This window comes from Heptranchias perlo, unplaced genomic scaffold (genome assembly GCF_035084215.1).
Source record: "Heptranchias perlo isolate sHepPer1 unplaced genomic scaffold, sHepPer1.hap1 HAP1_SCAFFOLD_44, whole genome shotgun sequence".
Classification (NCBI taxonomy): Eukaryota; Metazoa; Chordata; class Chondrichthyes; order Hexanchiformes; family Hexanchidae; genus Heptranchias; species Heptranchias perlo.
This window is the reverse complement of record NW_027139453.1, coordinates 10,790,749-10,808,423: the sequence shown is the minus strand read 5'-3', so window position 1 is coordinate 10,808,423 and position 17,675 is coordinate 10,790,749. Positions and strand designations below refer to the sequence as shown.

The 17,675-nt window shown below is 43.8% G+C and overlaps 1 long non-coding RNA gene across 1 annotated transcript in view; it reads left to right on the top strand.

Moving 5' to 3' along the window:
• The window catches only part of LOC137312942 (uncharacterized), a 55,143-nt gene extending 38,219 nt beyond the window's left edge, over positions 1-16,924 (top strand). Inside the window, exon 3 of the long non-coding RNA XR_010960961.1 lies at positions 16,048-16,924. This is a non-coding gene — a long non-coding RNA (uncharacterized lncRNA). The remainder of the gene's footprint in view (positions 1-16,047) is intronic.
• Positions 16,925-17,675: the final 751 nt, after the last annotated feature.

Genomic DNA, 17,675 nt, shown 5'->3' with positions numbered 1-17,675 from the left:
CTCACTTCTCCTTCACGCTCCATGGCTTCACACACTATTGTAATATTACATATTTCATTTACATTTCCCCGTCACCTTCGTCATCGAATCTTCCTCTCCTCCACTTTATTTCTTTCTCTAAGTATGTTGCAAACCTGCTTGATATTTTATCTATTTCAGTTGCTTTTCTCTGTAAATATAATACTTTGGTCAGTTTTTAACTCAATTCCTTACTTTGGATTCCGAGCAACAAAGCCACCTCATCGAAAGAATATATTTTCATACGGGACAGAGATTGCTCAGGGGGAAGGAGGAATTCTGTTTTGTTGAATGCGCAATTCTCAAAGTTGTATCAAGAACAAACTATGAGACACCGCCCTGTGTCACGTGAGGGGAACACTATGAACATTCACACCTGGGACCGAAATACCTCAAATAAAAATACAGTGCAGAGTTCATGCCTTAACATATTTAGTGCCATTAATGTAAAGATACCCTTAATAATTCATTCATTGGTCAAGAGTCTGTAAGTCCTGAATTGGTTAGGAGACCACACTCTGAACACAGACCACACTCTGAAGATTTCGATGTGAGTGTTGACGGAGCTTTATTGTACATCTGTTCGGTGCTGTTCCTCTCTCCTCACTTCTCCTTCACGCCCGTGGCTCCACACACCTTTGTCACATTACTTATGTCATTTCTGTTCCCCCTACCTCTTCATTCCCCAAACTTCCTCTTCTTTACTTCAGTTCTTTCTGCAAATCATCTTCAAATCAACTTTTTTATTTTTCCCATTTTACCTGCCTGACTCAGTGACTGAAACATTTTGGTCATTCGCCCCACTCTGGACACAGACACCACTCTGGACACAGACCCCACTATGGACACAGACCCCACTCTGGACACAGACCTCACTGTGAAGATTCCTGTGTTAATGTTGACGGAGCTTTATTGTACATCTGGAAAATGCTGATCTTCTCTCCTCATTTCTCCTTCAACCCCCGTGCTTCACCCACCTTTGTTACAATACTGATGTCATTTACATTCCCCCCTCCTCCTCAGTCCGACTTCTCCTCTCCTCCACTTTTGTTCTTTCTGCAAATCTTCTTAAAAACTGCGTTTTATTTTTTCCCATTTTACCTGCCTGACTCAGTAACTGAAACATATTGGTCATTCTCCAACTGCATTCATTACTTTGCATACCGAGGAACAAAGCCACCGCATCGACAGAATATATTTTCATTTGGGAAAGAGATTGCTCAGGGGGAACGGAGCTATCGGTTTTGTTGAATTTCGAAATCAACCAATATTCTGTCCGAAACAAACTGTGAGGCAGGACCTTGTGTCACATGAGGAGAAGAACTCTGAACATTCACCCCTGAGAATTAAAGATCTCAGGTAAATTGCTATTTGGAGTTCAGAGCCTAACGTATTTCGTGCTAGTAATGAAAGATGTCCTTATTAGTCCCGGAAATGGTAAAGTTGCTCTGAGGTGCCAATCAAGTGCCTTCAAAAAACTGTTTAAAACCTTTTTTCTTCCAAGGTATTTCCTCCATCTTTCTCTTTAACCCGCACTCTCTCTCACTGTCCGCACGCAGTTGAATTCTTTCCAAAGCAATCTGATAGATCTATTCTCAAACAAAGCCTGACACTGAACAAAGACCGACAATGAACACAGACCCAACTCTGAAAACATTCCCCACTCTGAACACAGAGCCAATTATGAACACAGACCCCACCATGAACACAGGCCCCACTTTGAACACATCCACCCCACTCTGAACACTGTCACCACACAGAACACAGACCCCACAATGAAAACGAACCCCACTCTGAGCACGAACCCCACTCTGAGCACGAACCCCACTCTGAGCACGAACCCCACTCTGAGCACGAACTCCACTCTGAGCACGAACCCCACTCTGAGCACGAACCCCACTCTGAGCAAGAACCCCACTCTGAGCACGAACCCCACACTGAGCACGAACCCCACTCTGAGCACGAACCCCACTCTGAGCACGAACCCAACTCTGAGCCCGGACCTCACTCTGAACACAGATCCAACTGTGAACACAGTCCCTCCTCTCAACACAGAATCCACTATGAGCACGGACCCCAATCGAAACACAGACCCCAAGGCGAACACATTCCCCACTCTGAACACAGCGCCACTCTGAAGCAGAACCAACTCTGAATACAGTCCCCACACTGACCACGAAGCCCATTCTGAACACAGACCCAACACTGAACGCAGATCCCACTCTGAACACAGACCACACTCAGAACACAGACTTCACACACAACACAGACCCCACTCTGAACACGGACCCACACTGAACACAGACCCTGCTCTGAAGATGTCTGTGTTCGTATAGAAAGAGCTTTATTGTACATCTCGACGACGCTGTTACTCTCTCCTCATTTCTTCTTCACCCCCGTGGCTCCTCCCACCTTTGGAACATTACATATGTCATTTAAATTCTCCTCTCCTCTTCATCCCCGAATTCTCCTTTCCTCCACTTAAGTTCCTTTTGTAAATCTTCTTTAAATCTGCTTTTTATTTTCCCCATTTTACCAGCCTGACTCAGTAACCGAAAAATTTTGGTCATTTTCCAAATGAATTGCATACTTTGCATGCAAAGAAACAAAGCAACAAAGCCACCTCATCGACAGAATATATTTTCATACGGGACAGAGATTGTTCAGGGGGAAGGTGGAACTCTGTTTAGTTAAATGCTGAATTCTCACAAAATTGTATCCAGTACAAACTATAATAAACCGCACTGTGTGAAATGAGGGGAACACCGTGAACATTCACCTCTGGGAACTAAATAGCCGAGATAAAATTACTGTGCGGAGTTCAGGCCTTGAAATATTTAGTGGCAGTAATGAAAAGATGCCCTTTATATATCCTGAATTGTAAAGAGGCTGTAAGGTTTTCTGCAAGTGCCTTCAAAAGCTGGTTTAAAACCAATTTGTTCAGAGAGCTTTGCCTCCATCTATCTCTTTAAACTGCACTCTCTCACACAGTCTGCCCGCAGTTGAATCCTTTATAAATTATTCTGTGTTATCGATTGATAAACAAACCTGACACTGAACACAGATCACACACGGAACACAGACATCTATCAGAATACAGACTACACTCTGAACACAGACCCCACTCTAAAAACAGAACCCACTCTGAAAAAAGACAGCACTCTGAACACAGGCTCAACTCTGAACACAAACCCCACTCTGAACACAGACCCCACTCCACATGCAGGCATCACACTGAACGCAAACACCACTCTGAACACAGACCTCACTCTGAAAAAAGACACCACTCTGAACACAAACCCCACTCTGAAACCATACACCCCACTCTGAACACAGGCACCACAAACTGAACGAAGAAAAACTGAACAAAGACTTCACTCTGAACAAAGACAGCACTCTGAACACAGACACCAATCTGAACACAGATACCCCACTCTGAACACATATACCCCAATCTGAACACAGACACCAATCTGAACACAGATACCGCACTCTGAACACATATACCCCACTCTGAACACATGCACCCCAATCTGAACAAAGACACCACTCTGAACACAGGCCCCGCTCTGAACACAGGCCCTCTCTGAACACAGGCCCCTCTCTGAACACGGACCCCACTCTGGACACAGACCCCACTCTGAAGATTTCTGTGTTAGTGTGGACAGAGCTTTATAGTACATCTGGAAGATGCTGTTCCTCTCTCCTCACTTCTCCTTCACCCCAGTGGCTTCAGCCACCTTTGGAACATTACAGATCTCATTTACATTCTCCTCTCCTTTTCATCCCCGAATTATCCTCTCCTCCACTTTAGTTCTTTCTGTAAATCTTCTCTAAATCTGCTTTTCATTTTCCCCGTTTCACCAGCCTGACACAGCAACTGAAATATTTTGGTCATTTTCCAAATGAATTGCTTACTTTGCATACAATGGAACAAAGCCACCTCATCAACATAATATGTTTTCATAAGGGACACAGATTGCTCAGGGGCAACGGAGGTATCTGTTTTTTTGAAGTTCGAATTCAACCAATATTCTGTCCGAAACAAACTGTGAGACAGGGCTTTGTGTCACACGAGGACAAACGCTCCTAACATTCAACCCTGGGATCTACAGATCTCAGGTAGAATTGTTATGTTTTTCTCAAACCCGAACATATTTCGTGCCAGTAATAAAAATAAATCCTCAATAGTCCCTGAACAAATAAGGTTGCACTAAGATGCCATTCAAGTGCCATCAAAAACCTATTTAAATCCTGTTTCTTCAAAATTATTTTCTCCACCTATCTCCTTACCCCGCACTGTTTGTCCATCACATTCTGCACGCTGCTGAATTCTTTTTAAAGCAATCTCCGATATCTATTTACAAACAAAGCCTGGCACGAAATACAGACCGAAACTGCATAAGGGCCATATTCTGAACACAGGCCCCAGTCTGAAGATGTTTCTTGTTAGTGTACAGGAAACTTTATTGCACATCTGGACGATGCTGTTCCTCTCCCCTCACTTCTCCTTCACCCCGCCACACCGCCTTGGCTCGACCCATCTTTGTAACATTAGTTATGTCATTTACATTTCCCCTTCCTCTTCCTCATCGAATCTTCCTCTCCTCCACTTTACTTCTTTCTCTAATTATGCTGTAAATCTTCTTTTATTTTCCCCATTTTAGTTGCTTTCCTCTGTAAACATAACACTTTGGTCAGTTTTCATCTTAATTCCATACTTCGGACTCTCAGCAACAAAGCCACCGCATGGACAGAATATATTTTCATACGGGACAGAGATTGCTCAGGGGGAAGGAGGAATTCTGTTCAGTTAAAGGCTTAATTCTCATGAAATTGTATTGACAACAAATTATGAGACTCGGGCCTGTGTCACAGGAGGGGAACAATATTAACATTCACCACTGGGAACTAAAGAAAGAGATCAAATTACAATGCGGAGTTCAGGACTTAACATATTTAGTGCCAGGAATGTAAATATGCCCTTAATATGTCCTTAATTGTAAAGAGGGTCTAAGGTGTCTGCAAGTGCCTTCAAAAGCAGTCGAATCCTTTTTAAATTAGTCTGAGGTATCTATTTATAAACAAAGCCTGACACTGAACACAGATCCGACACGGAACACAGACTCCTCTCAGAACAAAGCTACCAATCTGAACACAGGCCCCACTCTGTATACATACTGCCCACTCTGAACACAGGCCCCACTCTGAACATAGAGTCCAATCAACACATCGTCATCAGACTGAACGCAAATCCCAGTCTGAACACAGAAACCCACTCTGAGCACAGACCCCACTCTGAAGATTCCTGTGTTCGTGTAGACAGAGCTTTATTTTACATCTGGACGATACTTTCATCTCTCCCCACTTCTCCTTCAACCCCCGTGGCTCCACCGAGGTTTGGAACATTACTTATGTCATTTACATTCCCCAGACCACTTCATTCCGAATTCTCCACTCCTTCACTATAATTCTTTCTGCAAAACTTCTTTAAATCTGCATTTTATTTCCCCCATTTTACCTGCCTGACTCAGTAACTGTAACATTTTGGTCATTTTCTAACTGAATTCTTTAGTTTGCATCCCAAGGAACAAAGCCGCGCATCGACAGAATATATTTTCATGCGGGACAGAGATTGCTCAGGGGGAACGGAGCTATCTGTCTTGTTCAATTTCGAATTCAATCAATATTCTGTCCGAAACTGTGAGGCAGGACCTTGTGTCCATAAGGAGAAAAACTCTGAACTTTCACCCCTGGGACCAACAGATCTCAGTTAGAATTGTTATGTTTTGCTCAGACCCGAACATGTCTCGTGCCAGTAATGAAATACATCCACAATAGTCCTTGAACTGAGAAAGTTGTTCTAAGGTTCCATTCAAGTGCCGTCAAAAACCTATTTAAAACCTGTTTCTTCAATGTTATTTTCTCCACCTATCTCCTTAACACGCACTATCCCTGCCACACACTCTGCGCGCTGCTGAATTCTTTGCAAAGCAATCTCCGATATCTATTTAAAAACAAATTCTGGCCCTGAATACAGATCGAAACTAAACATTGTCCCCACTCTGATAACTGTCCCCGCTCTGGGAACACAAAGCCCACAGAAAGCGTGGTGGGAGGCGGTGTAATCAATGTAGCTGTGAGAGCCGGTATTCTTTATAAGTCCGTGAATTGGCAGCGTTGCTCTGTGGTGCCGATCACCTGCACGCAAAAGAAAACCTATTTCTTCAAAAGGCTTTTCCTCCATTTTCTCTTTAACCTGCAATCTCTCCCACATTCTGCGTGCAGTCGAATTCTTTGAAAAGTAATCTGAGGTATCTATTTATAAACAAAGTCTGACACTGAATTACAACCACCACTGCATAAGGGCCATGCTCTGAATTGAGGCCCTTCTCTGAACACAGACTCCATTCTGAAGATGTCTTTGTTAGTGTACAGGATACTTTATTGTAAATCTGGACGGTGCTGTTCCTCTCCCCTCACTTCTCCTTCACCCCGCACCACCCCCATGGCTCGACCCATCTTTGTATCATTACTTATGTCATTTACATTTCCCCCTCCTCTTCGTCATTGAATCTTCATCTCCTCCACTTTACTTCTATCTCGAAGGATGCGGTAAACCTGCTTTTTGTTATCTCCATTTTAGTTGCTTTTCTCTATAAATATAACACTGGTCAGTTTTCATCATAATTCCTTACTTTGGATTCTTCGCAACAAAGCCACCATATCGACAGAATATATTTTCATACGGGACAAAGCTTGCTCAGGGGGAAAGGAACAGCATCGTCCAGATGTACAATAAAGCTCTGTCCACACTAACACAGAAATCCTCAGAATGGGGTCTGTGTCCAGAGTAGGGCCTGTGTTCATTGTGGTGTCTTTGTTCAGATTGGGGTACATGTTTTCAGAGTGGGGTAGATGTGTTTTCAGAGTGGTGTCTGTGATCAGAGTGCTGTCTTTGTTCAGAGTGGTGTCTTTGTTCAGACGGGTGCCTGTGTTCAGAATTGGGTGTATGTGTTCAGAGTGTGGTGTCGGTGTTAAGAGTGAGGTCTGTATTCAAAGTGGGGCCTGTGTTCAGAGTGGTGTCTTTTTTCAGAGTGTCAGGCGTAATTCTCACAAAATTTTATCGAGAACAAACAATGAGACACCGCCCTGTGTCACAGGAGGGGAACACTATGAACATTCGACCCTGGGAACTAAATACACGAGATAAAATTACTGTGCGGAGTTCAGGCCTTGAACTAATTAGTGCCATTAATGTAAAGATGCCCTTAATATATCCTGAATTGTAAAGAGGCTGCAAGGTGTCTGCAAGTGCCTTCAAAAGCTGCTTTAAAACAAATTTGTTCAGAGAGCTTTGCCTCCATCTATCTTTTTAAGCTGCACTCTCTCACAGTATGCACGCAGTTGAATCCTTTATAAATTATGTTGAGTTATTGATTGATAAACAAAACCTGACAGTGAACACAGATCCCACACGGAACAGAGACTCGTCGCAGAACACAGACTCCACTCTGAACAGAGACCAATGTCGGAACACAGACCCCACTCTGAACAAAGACACCACTCTGAACACAGGCCCAACAGTGAACACAGGCCATCTCTGAACACAGAGCACACTCAGAACACAGGCACCACTCTGAACACAGACCTCACTCTGAACACAGACACCGCTCTGAACACAGACCCCACTCTAAACGCAATCCCCATTCTGAACACTAACCCCACTCTGAACACATTCATCCCACTCTGCACACAGACTCTATGAACACAGGCCCCACTCTGAACACAGACCCCACTCTGAACACAGGCCCCACTTTGAATACTGACCTCACTCTGAACACATACACCCCACTCTGAACACAGGCACGACTCTGAAGACAGACCCCTCTCTGAACATGGACCCCACTCTGAACACAGTCCCCACTCTGAACAAAGACCCCAATCTGAATAAAAACCCAACTGTGTACACAGACCCCACTCTGAAGACCTGTTTTAATGTTGATGGAATTTTATTGTACATCTGGACGATGCTGTTCCTCTCCTCTCACTTCTCCTTCACCCCCGTGGCTCTACCCACCTTTGCCACATTGTATATATCAATTAAATTCCCCCTCCCCTTCATTTCGAATTCTCCTCTCCTCCACTTTCGTTGTTTCTGCAAATCTTCTTTAAATCTGCTTGTTATTTCCCCCATTTCACCAGCCTGACTCAGTAACTGAAACAGTTTGGTCCTTTTCCAATTGAATTGATTACATTGCATACCAAGGAACAAAGTCACCTGGTCAACAGAATACGTTTTCGTAAGGGACACAGATTGCTCATGGGAACGGAGGGATCTGTTTTTTTGAATTTCGAATTGAACCAATATTCTGTCCGAAACAAACTGTGAGGCAGGACCTTGTGTCACATGAGGAGAAACACTCTGAACATTCACCCCTGAGACTTAAAGATCTCAGGTAAAAATTGCTTTTTGTAGTTCAGAGCCTAACATGTTTCGTGCCAGTACTGAAATATGTCCTTATTCGCCCCGGAAATGTTAACGTTGCTCTCAGGTGCCACTCAAGTGTCTTCAAAAAACGGTTCAAACCATTTTCTTTCAAGTTATTCCCTCCATCTATCTCTTTAACCCGCACTCTCTCTCTCTCTCTCTCTCAGCTTCTGCACGCATTTGAATTCTTTGTAAAGCAATCTGAGTAATCTATTTACAAACAAAGCCTGACACTGAACACAGTCCCCACTCTGAACACAGACCCACTCTGACATAGCATCCACTCTGACACAGAACACACTCTGAAAACAGACCCACTCTGAGACAGAACCCACTCTGAACAAAGACCCCACTCTGACACAGTTCACACTCTGAGACATAACCTACTCTGAGACAGACCCACTCTGACACAGAACACACTCTGAAAACAGACCCACTCCAACACAACACACTCTGACACAGAACCCACTCTGACACAGAACCCACTCTGAGACATAACACACTCTGAGACATAACCCACTCTGACATCGAACCCACTCTGAAAACAGACCCACTCTGACACAGAACCCACTCTGCCACAGAACCCACTCTGACACAGAGCCCACTCTGAGACATAACACACTCTGAGACATAACCCACTCCGACACAGAACACACTCTGAGACAGAACCCACTCTGACATCGAACCCACTCTGAAAACAGACCCACTCTGACACAGAACCCACTCTGACACAGAACCCACTCTGAGACATAACACACTCTGAGACATAACCCACTCCGACACAGAACACACTCTGAGACAGAACCCACTCTGACATCGAACCCACTCTGAAAACAGACCCACTCTGACACAGAACCCACTCTGACACAGAACCCACTCTGACATCGAACCCACTCTGACACAAAACCCACTCTGACACAAAAGCCACTCTGAAAACAGACACACTCTGACACAGAACACACTCTGACACAGAACACATTCTGAAAACAAACTCACTCTGACACAGAACACACTCTGAAACAGAATCCACTCTGACACAGAACACACTCTGGCACAGAATCCACTCTGACACAGAACACACTCTGACACAGAACACACTCTGACACAGAACACACTCTGACACAGAACACATTATGAAAACAAACTCACTCTGACACAGAACCCAATCTGAGACAGAAGCCACTCTGAACAAAGACCCCACTCTGAAGATTTCCGTGTTAGTGTAGACAGAGCTTTATTGGACGTGTGGACGATGCTGTTCCTCTCTCCTCACTTCTCCTTCACCCCCGTCGCTCCACCCACTTTGGAAAATTAAATATTTCATTTACATTCACCTCTCCTTTTCATCTCCGAATTCTCCTCTCCTCCACTGTAGTTCTTTCTGTAAATCTTCTTTAAATCTGCTTTTTTTCCCCCCATTTTACCAGCCTGACCCAGAAACTGAAATCGTTTCGTCTTTTTCCAAATGAATTGCTTACAAAGGAATTGCATACAAAGGAATTGCATACAATGGAACAAAGTCACCTCATCAACAGAATACGTTTTCATAAAGGACACAGATTGCTCAGGGGCAACGGAGGTATCTGTTTTGTTGAAGTTCGAATTCAACCACTATTCTGTCCAAAACAAACTGTGAGACAGGACTTTTTGTCGCATGAGGAGAAACACTCCGAACACTCACCCCTGGGACCAACAGATCTCAGGTAGAATTGTTATGTTTTGCTCAGACCCGAACATATTTCGTGCCAGTAATGAAATACATCCTCAATAGTCCCTGAACTGATAAAGTTGTTATAAGGTGCCATTCAAGTGCCGTCAAAAACCTATTTTAAATCTATTTCTTCAATGTTATTTTCTCCAACTATCTCCTTACCCCGCACTGTCTGTCCCTTATATTCTGCGCTCTGTTGAATTCTTTGTAAAGCAATCTCCGATATCTATGTACAAACTAAACCTGACACTGAATACAGTTCGAAACTGAACATTGTCCCCACTCTGAACACTGTCCCCACCCTGAGTACACAGAGCTCACAGGAAGCGAGGTGGGAGGCGGTGTTATCAATGTAGCTGTGAGAGACGGTATTTTTTAGAAGTCCCTGAATTAGCAGCGTTGCTGTGTGGTGCCGATCATGTGGACGCAAAAGAAAACCTATTTCTTCAAAAGGCTTTTCCTCCATTTTCTCTTTAACCCGCACTCTCTCACACAATCTGCGTGCAGTCGAATCCTTTGTAAAGTAATCTGAGGTATCTATTTATAAACAAAGTCTGACACTGAATACCGACCACTAATGCATAAGGACCACACTCTGAATAGAGGCCCCTCTCTGAACACAGACCACAATTTGAATACAGGCTCTAGTCTGAGCACAGACCCCACTCTCTGCATGTACCCGACTCTGAGCACAGACTCCATTCCGAAGATGTCTGTGTTCGTGTACAGGAAACTTTATTGTCCATCTGGACGATGCTGTTCCTCTCCCCTCACTTCTCCTTCACCCTCCATGGCTTCACACACGATTGTAATATTACATATTTCATTTACATTTCTCCCTCATCTCCGTCATCGAATCTTCCTCTCCTCCACTTCATTTCTTTCTCTAAGTATGCTGTAAATCTGATTGTTATTTTCCCAATTTTACTTGCTTTTCTCTGTAAATATAACACTTTGGTCAGTTTTCAACTTAAGTCCTTACTTTGGATTCCTACCACAAAGCCACCTCATCGACAGAATATATTTTTTATCAGGGACAGAGATTGCTGAGGGGGAAGGAGGAATTCTGTTTTGTTGAAGGCGTAATTCTCACAAAATTGTGTCCAGAAGAAACTGAGACACTACCCTCTGTCACATGAGGGGAACACTATGAACATTCAACCCTGGGACCTAAATACCTGAGATAAAAGTACTGTGCGGAGTTCAGGCTTTAAAATATTTCGTGCCATTAACCCGCACTCTCTCTGTCTCATATGCTGCACGCAGTTGAATTCTTTGTAAAGCAATCTGAGATATCTATTTACAAACAAAGCCTGACACTGAACACATTCCCCACTCTGAACACATTCCCCAATCTAAACACTGTCCCGACTCTGAACACTGTCCCCACGCTCAACACAGACCCCACCCTGAACACAGACCCCACCCTGAACACAGACCCCATTCTGAACACAGACACCACTCTGAACACAGAGCAAACTATGAACACTGACCCCACTCTGAACACAGAGCCAAATATGAACACAAACCCCACTATGAACACAGAGCAAACGATGAACACAAACCTCACTATGAACACAGACCCCACTCTCAACACAGACCCCACTCTGAACAGTGTCCCTATTCTGGAAACAGAACCCACAGGAAGCGGGGTGGGAGGAATTGTAATCAAGTTCGCTGTTTGAACCGTTGTCCTTTATAATTCCCTGAATTGGCGGAGTTGCTCTGAGCTGCCGATCATGTGCCCTCAAAGGAATGTTTAGAAACTATTTCTTCAAAGGGCATTTCCTCAAACTTCTCTTTATTCCGCACTCTCTCACACTTTTTGCGTGCAGTCTTTGTAAAGTATCCTGAGGTATCGATTTATAAACAAAACCTAACATTGAATACCGACTCCCACTGCATAAGGACCATACTCTGAACACAAACCCCTCTCTGAACACAAACCCCAATCTGAATACAGGATCCACTCTGAACACAGACACCATTCTGAAGATGTCTTTGTTAGTGTACAGGAGGCTTTATTGTACATCTGGACGATGCTGTTCCTCTCCCCTCACTTCGCCTTCACTCTCCATGGCTCCACTTACCTTTGTTACATTACATTTGTCATTTACATTTCCCCCTTTCTCTTCGCCATCGAATCTTCCACTCCTCCACTTTATTTCTTTCTCTAACTATGCTGTAAATCTGCTTTTTACTTTCCCCATTTTAGTTACTTTTATCTGTAAGTATATCACTTTGGTCAGTTTTCAACTTAATTCCTTAATTCGGATTTCTAGCAACAAAGCCACCTCATCGACAGAATATATCTTCATACGGAACAGAGATTGTTCAGGGCGAAGGAAGAATTCTGTTTTGTTGAAGGCGCAATTCTCACAAAATTGTGTCCAGAACAAACTGTGAGACAGGGACCTGTTTCACATTAGGCAAACCGCTGAGAACTAAATATCTCTGATAATATTGCTGTGCAGAAATCAGACCCTAAAATATTCAGAGCCATGAATGAAAATATATCCTTAATAAGCCCTAAATTGGTAAAGTGATTCAAAGGTGACGATCAAATGCCTTCAAAAGCTGCTCTAAAACCAATTTCTTCAGAGAGCTTTGCCTCCATCTATCTTTTTAAGCCGCACTCTCACCCATTCTGCAAGCAGTTGAATCCTTTATAAATTCGTCTGAGGTATCGCTTTATAAACAAAGCCTGACACTGAACACAGATCCGACACGGAACACAGACCCCATTCTGATCAAAGACCCCACTCTGAACACTGTCCAAACTCGGAACACTCCATTGAAAGGCAAACAAGGCAAGGCAGTACAAAATAAATGGGGGGATACTGAGAGGAGAAGAGGACCCAACGGACCTTGGTGTGCTTGTCCACAGATCCCTGAAGGTAGCAGGACATGTAGATCAGATGGTTCAAAAGGCATACGGGATACTTTCCTTTATCACTCTGAGCACAGATCCTCTCTGAACACAGACACCACTCTGAACACAGACAAACATTTAACGCAAACCTCATTCTGAACACAGACTCCACTCTGAACAGAGACCCCACTCTGAAAACAGACCCCAATCTGAACAAAGACCCCATTCTGAACAAACACCACTCTGAACATTGACCCCATTCTGAACACAGACCACACTCTGAACACAGACCCCACTCTGAAGATGTCTGTGTTAGTGTTCACGGAGCTTTGTTGTACATCTGTTCCAAAGAAAAAAAAATAGCATTTTCAATCTTTACTAATCGCTAAAATTCTGCAGCTCTGGCAACATCCTCGCAATTCTCTTCTGTCCCCTCTCCAGTGCAATCACATCTTTACTGTAATGTGGTGACCAGAACTGTAGCAAGTACTCAAGCTGTGACCTAACCAAAGTTTTATGCGGTTCTCGCATAACCTCCCTGCTCTTGTATTCTATGCCTCCGCTGATAAAGGAAAGTATCCCGTGTGCCTTTTGAACCATCTGATCTACCTGTCCTGCTACCTTCAGGGATCTGTGGACATGCACGCCAATGTCCGTTGGTTCCTCTACTCCTCTCAGTATCCCCCCATTTATTGTGTACTCCCTTGTCTTGTTTGCCTTTCACAAATGCATTCCCTCATTCTTCTCTGCATTGAATTGCATTCGCCACTTTTCTGCCCAACTGACCAGTCCATTGATATCGTTCTGAATTCCACAGCGTTCCACCTCACGATCAACCACACGACCAATTTTTGTATCATCTGCAAACTTCATGGTCAAGCTCCCCACATTCAAGGCCAAATCAATAATATGTACCACAAAAAGCAAGAGACCTACTATCGAGCCCTGTTGGACCCGAAAGGAAACAGCCTTCCAGTCGCAAAAACAACCGTCAACCACGGTAGGAACAACTCGGGTTAGATACAGAGTAAATCTCCTCCTACACCGCCCCTTCAACACTCGCAGGTCAGGTACAACAGAGGTTAGAGACAGAGTAAAGCTCCATCAACACTCCCATGAACTGTGTGTGGGTGTCAGTCCCACACCCGATGAGATCTACCAACAGAGGCCGGGATGTAGCCTGCGCCTTCCGCAGAGATCACAGATGTGATGCTGTGATCCTGATTCTCTCTCTCTCTCTCTCTGTCATTCTACTCTCTCTCTCTGACCAGTCTCCATCACTCGTTCTGTCACCGTCTCTCGCTCTCTCTGTCTATCTCTCCCCTGTTTCTCTATCTGTGCCTGTATCTCTCTCTCTTTTCTCTCTGTCGGTCTCTCTCACTCTCCCCCTTGTCTTTCTCTTTCTTCCCCTCTGTCTCTTTTTCTATTTCTGTGCTCTCCTTCTCTTCCTCTACTCTATGTCTCATCCTCTTTTCTCTCTCTCTGTCTCTCTCTCTCTCTCTACTATCTCTCTTTCTCACCCTACTCTATGTCTGTCTGTCTCTCTCTCTCCTAATCGCTCTACCTCGGCTCCGTCTGTCTGTCTCTACTCTCCCTATTTCTCTTGCCCTCTATTCTCTCTCTCTGTACCTCACCTCTCTGTGATAATAAATTAATTGGCAAAAGATCTAGATGCAAAATGAGGACACATTTTGCACTGAGGTTTATTAAGATCTCGAATGCAACATCTGAAAGAGCGGTGGAACCACATTCCATCGGCACTTTCAAAAGGCAATTTGCAGGGTGGTGGGGAAATAGCTGGGGTGTGGGACTAAATTGGGCCGTACTTTCAAGGAGCCAGCACAGGTATGAAGGGCCGAATGTATGTTAACATTCCAGGATTTGGCAGACTATACAGCTTTGAAACAGGCCAATCGGCCCAACAGTTCCATGCCAGTGTTTATGCTCCAAACGAGCCCCCTCCCCTCCTTCTTCATCTAACCCTATCAACATGTCCTTCTATTCATTTCTCATCTCACTGAAACATATAAAATAGAATATAAGATCCTGAGGGGGCAAGACAGGATAGATGCTGAGAGATTGTTTCCCCTGGCTGGCGAGTGTAGATCAAGGGGGAATATTCTTCGGATAAGAGGTCAGCCATTTACGACTGAGATGAGGAGGAATTTCTTCACTCAAAGGTTTGCGAATCTTTGGAATTCTCTACCCTAGAGGGCTGTGGATGCTCAGTCGTTGAGTATATTCAAGGCTGGGACTGATCGATTTTTGGACTTTAGGTGAATCAAGGGATTTGGGGATCGGGCGGGAAAGTGGAGTTGAGGCAGAAGTTCAGCCAAGATCTGATTGAATGGCGGAGCCGGCTCAAGGGGCCATACGACCTAATCCTGCTCCCATTTCTTATGTTCTTATGATATTACTCTCTCATGTGTTTACCTTGCTTCCCCTTAAATCCATCTTTGCTATTCCTCTCCACGACTCTTTGTGGTAGCGAGTTTGACATTCTCAGCACCATCTGGGTAAATAAACTTCTCCTGCATTTATTATTCGAATCAATTCGATTTATTAATGACTATCTTATAATAATGACCCCTGGTTCTGGTCTCCCCTTCAGGTGGAAACATCTCTACGTCTACCCTATCAAACACGTCATTAATCTTAAAGACCTCTATCACGTCACTCCTCAGTCTTCTCTTTTCTAGAGAAAAGAGCCCCAGCTTGTTCTCCCTTTCCTGACATGTGTCATCTCTCAGTTCTATGATATTGTTTCATAAAACTGTCCTAGATGTAATCTAGAAATGTATTGCCCTTATGTCCCAGTCTATGTGAAAATTAAAATCACCCTTCATAACTGCTTTGCCTTAGCTACAGGCTCTTCTGACCTCCGTATTTCTGTGCAGGATCAATACTTCCTGTTTAAAGTATTTGTTTCAGTAATTGAATGTTTTCATGCCCCAGTTCACCTCAGTTGATTGTGATTTCCAGTGTGATAGAGCCGTCCACGGGTTCGGGCTCTGAACAGCAATTTGATTCTCTCATCCGCGACTGACAGCACACCCATTTTACACAGGCACAGAATGATCCGGGAGTGACAACACACCCCTTTTAAAAAGGGACAAAATAATCCGGGAGTGATAACACACCCCTTTTAAACAGAGACAGAATGATCCGGGACTGACAGCCCCAACCTTTTAAACAGACATGGAATGATCCGGGACTAACAGCACCAACGTGAAAATGATTTTTCAGTGCTGTAAGCAACTGAGCTAACCGGCCACTTCCGAGAAGAGCTGCTGGCACTTTCAGATCACTTTGCAACGTTGGCGTCCACGGGAACCGAATCTCTGCAGCTGCCTCTCAAAGAAACTGCTGGAGGGTCGAAATTTAAGAAGATGTGCAACATAGGCCTGAAATATCTGTAATCTCTGCAACAACGTATAGCACAGGCCTGAAAAATCTGTAATCTCTCTAACATTGTGTAACATAGGCCTGAAACATCTATGAACTCTGTAAAATTGTATAACATAGGCCTGAAACATCTCTAAACTCTGTAACATTGTACAACATAGGCCTGAAACATCTCTGAACACTGAAACATTGTATAATTCAATTTCTTATGTTCTTATAATTAGGTGCTACAGGGAGCGGGCAGGATATTGGACATGAATTTAGATTTGAGGTTAGGATCAGATCAGCCATGATCTTATTAAATGGCGGAGAAGGCTCGAAGGGCCGATTGGCCAACTCCTGCTCCCAATTCATATGTTCTTATGTTCTTATAACATAGGCCTGAAACATCTCTGATCTTGATGCAGCAATAAATCTGATCTCTCTCTCCTGCTCGCTGCTCAATTCTTTAATATCTCACCTAGTCTGATCTCTCTTCCACCCGCCCCTCTCAAGCAGTCAGCAGCATGATTCTAAGTACCGAGAGCAGCACTTTTATCATACAGAAACATATACAGTCACATGCACACGAATACGAACACATACAGGCACATACATACACATAAAGGCACATACACACACATAAAGTCACAGACGCACATACACATACATACAGGCGCATACACACATATACACGCATATACATACATATAAAGACACAGACACACATACGGCACAAACACAAACATAAACATACAGACATAAACGCACATACAAATACACTCATACAAATAAACACACAAACAAATAAAGGCACATACACACACATACGGGAACATACAGACAAATATGGGCGTCACACATAATGCCACATACAAACATACACATACACACACATAAAGGCACATACACACAAATACTCATACATACACAAACAGGCAAATGCACACAAATAAAGGCACATGCTCACACATACACACATAGAGGCACATGCACATATATCAAGGCACATACACAGACATACACATACACAAATATAAAGGTATAGAATCATACAAAGTTAAAGCACAGAAGGAGATCATTTGGCCCATTGTGCCGGTGCCGGCCGATAATGAGCTATCCAGCTTAATCCCACTTTCCAGCACTTGGTCCATAGCCCTGGAGGTTACGGCACTTCAAGCGCTCATCCAAGTCCTTTT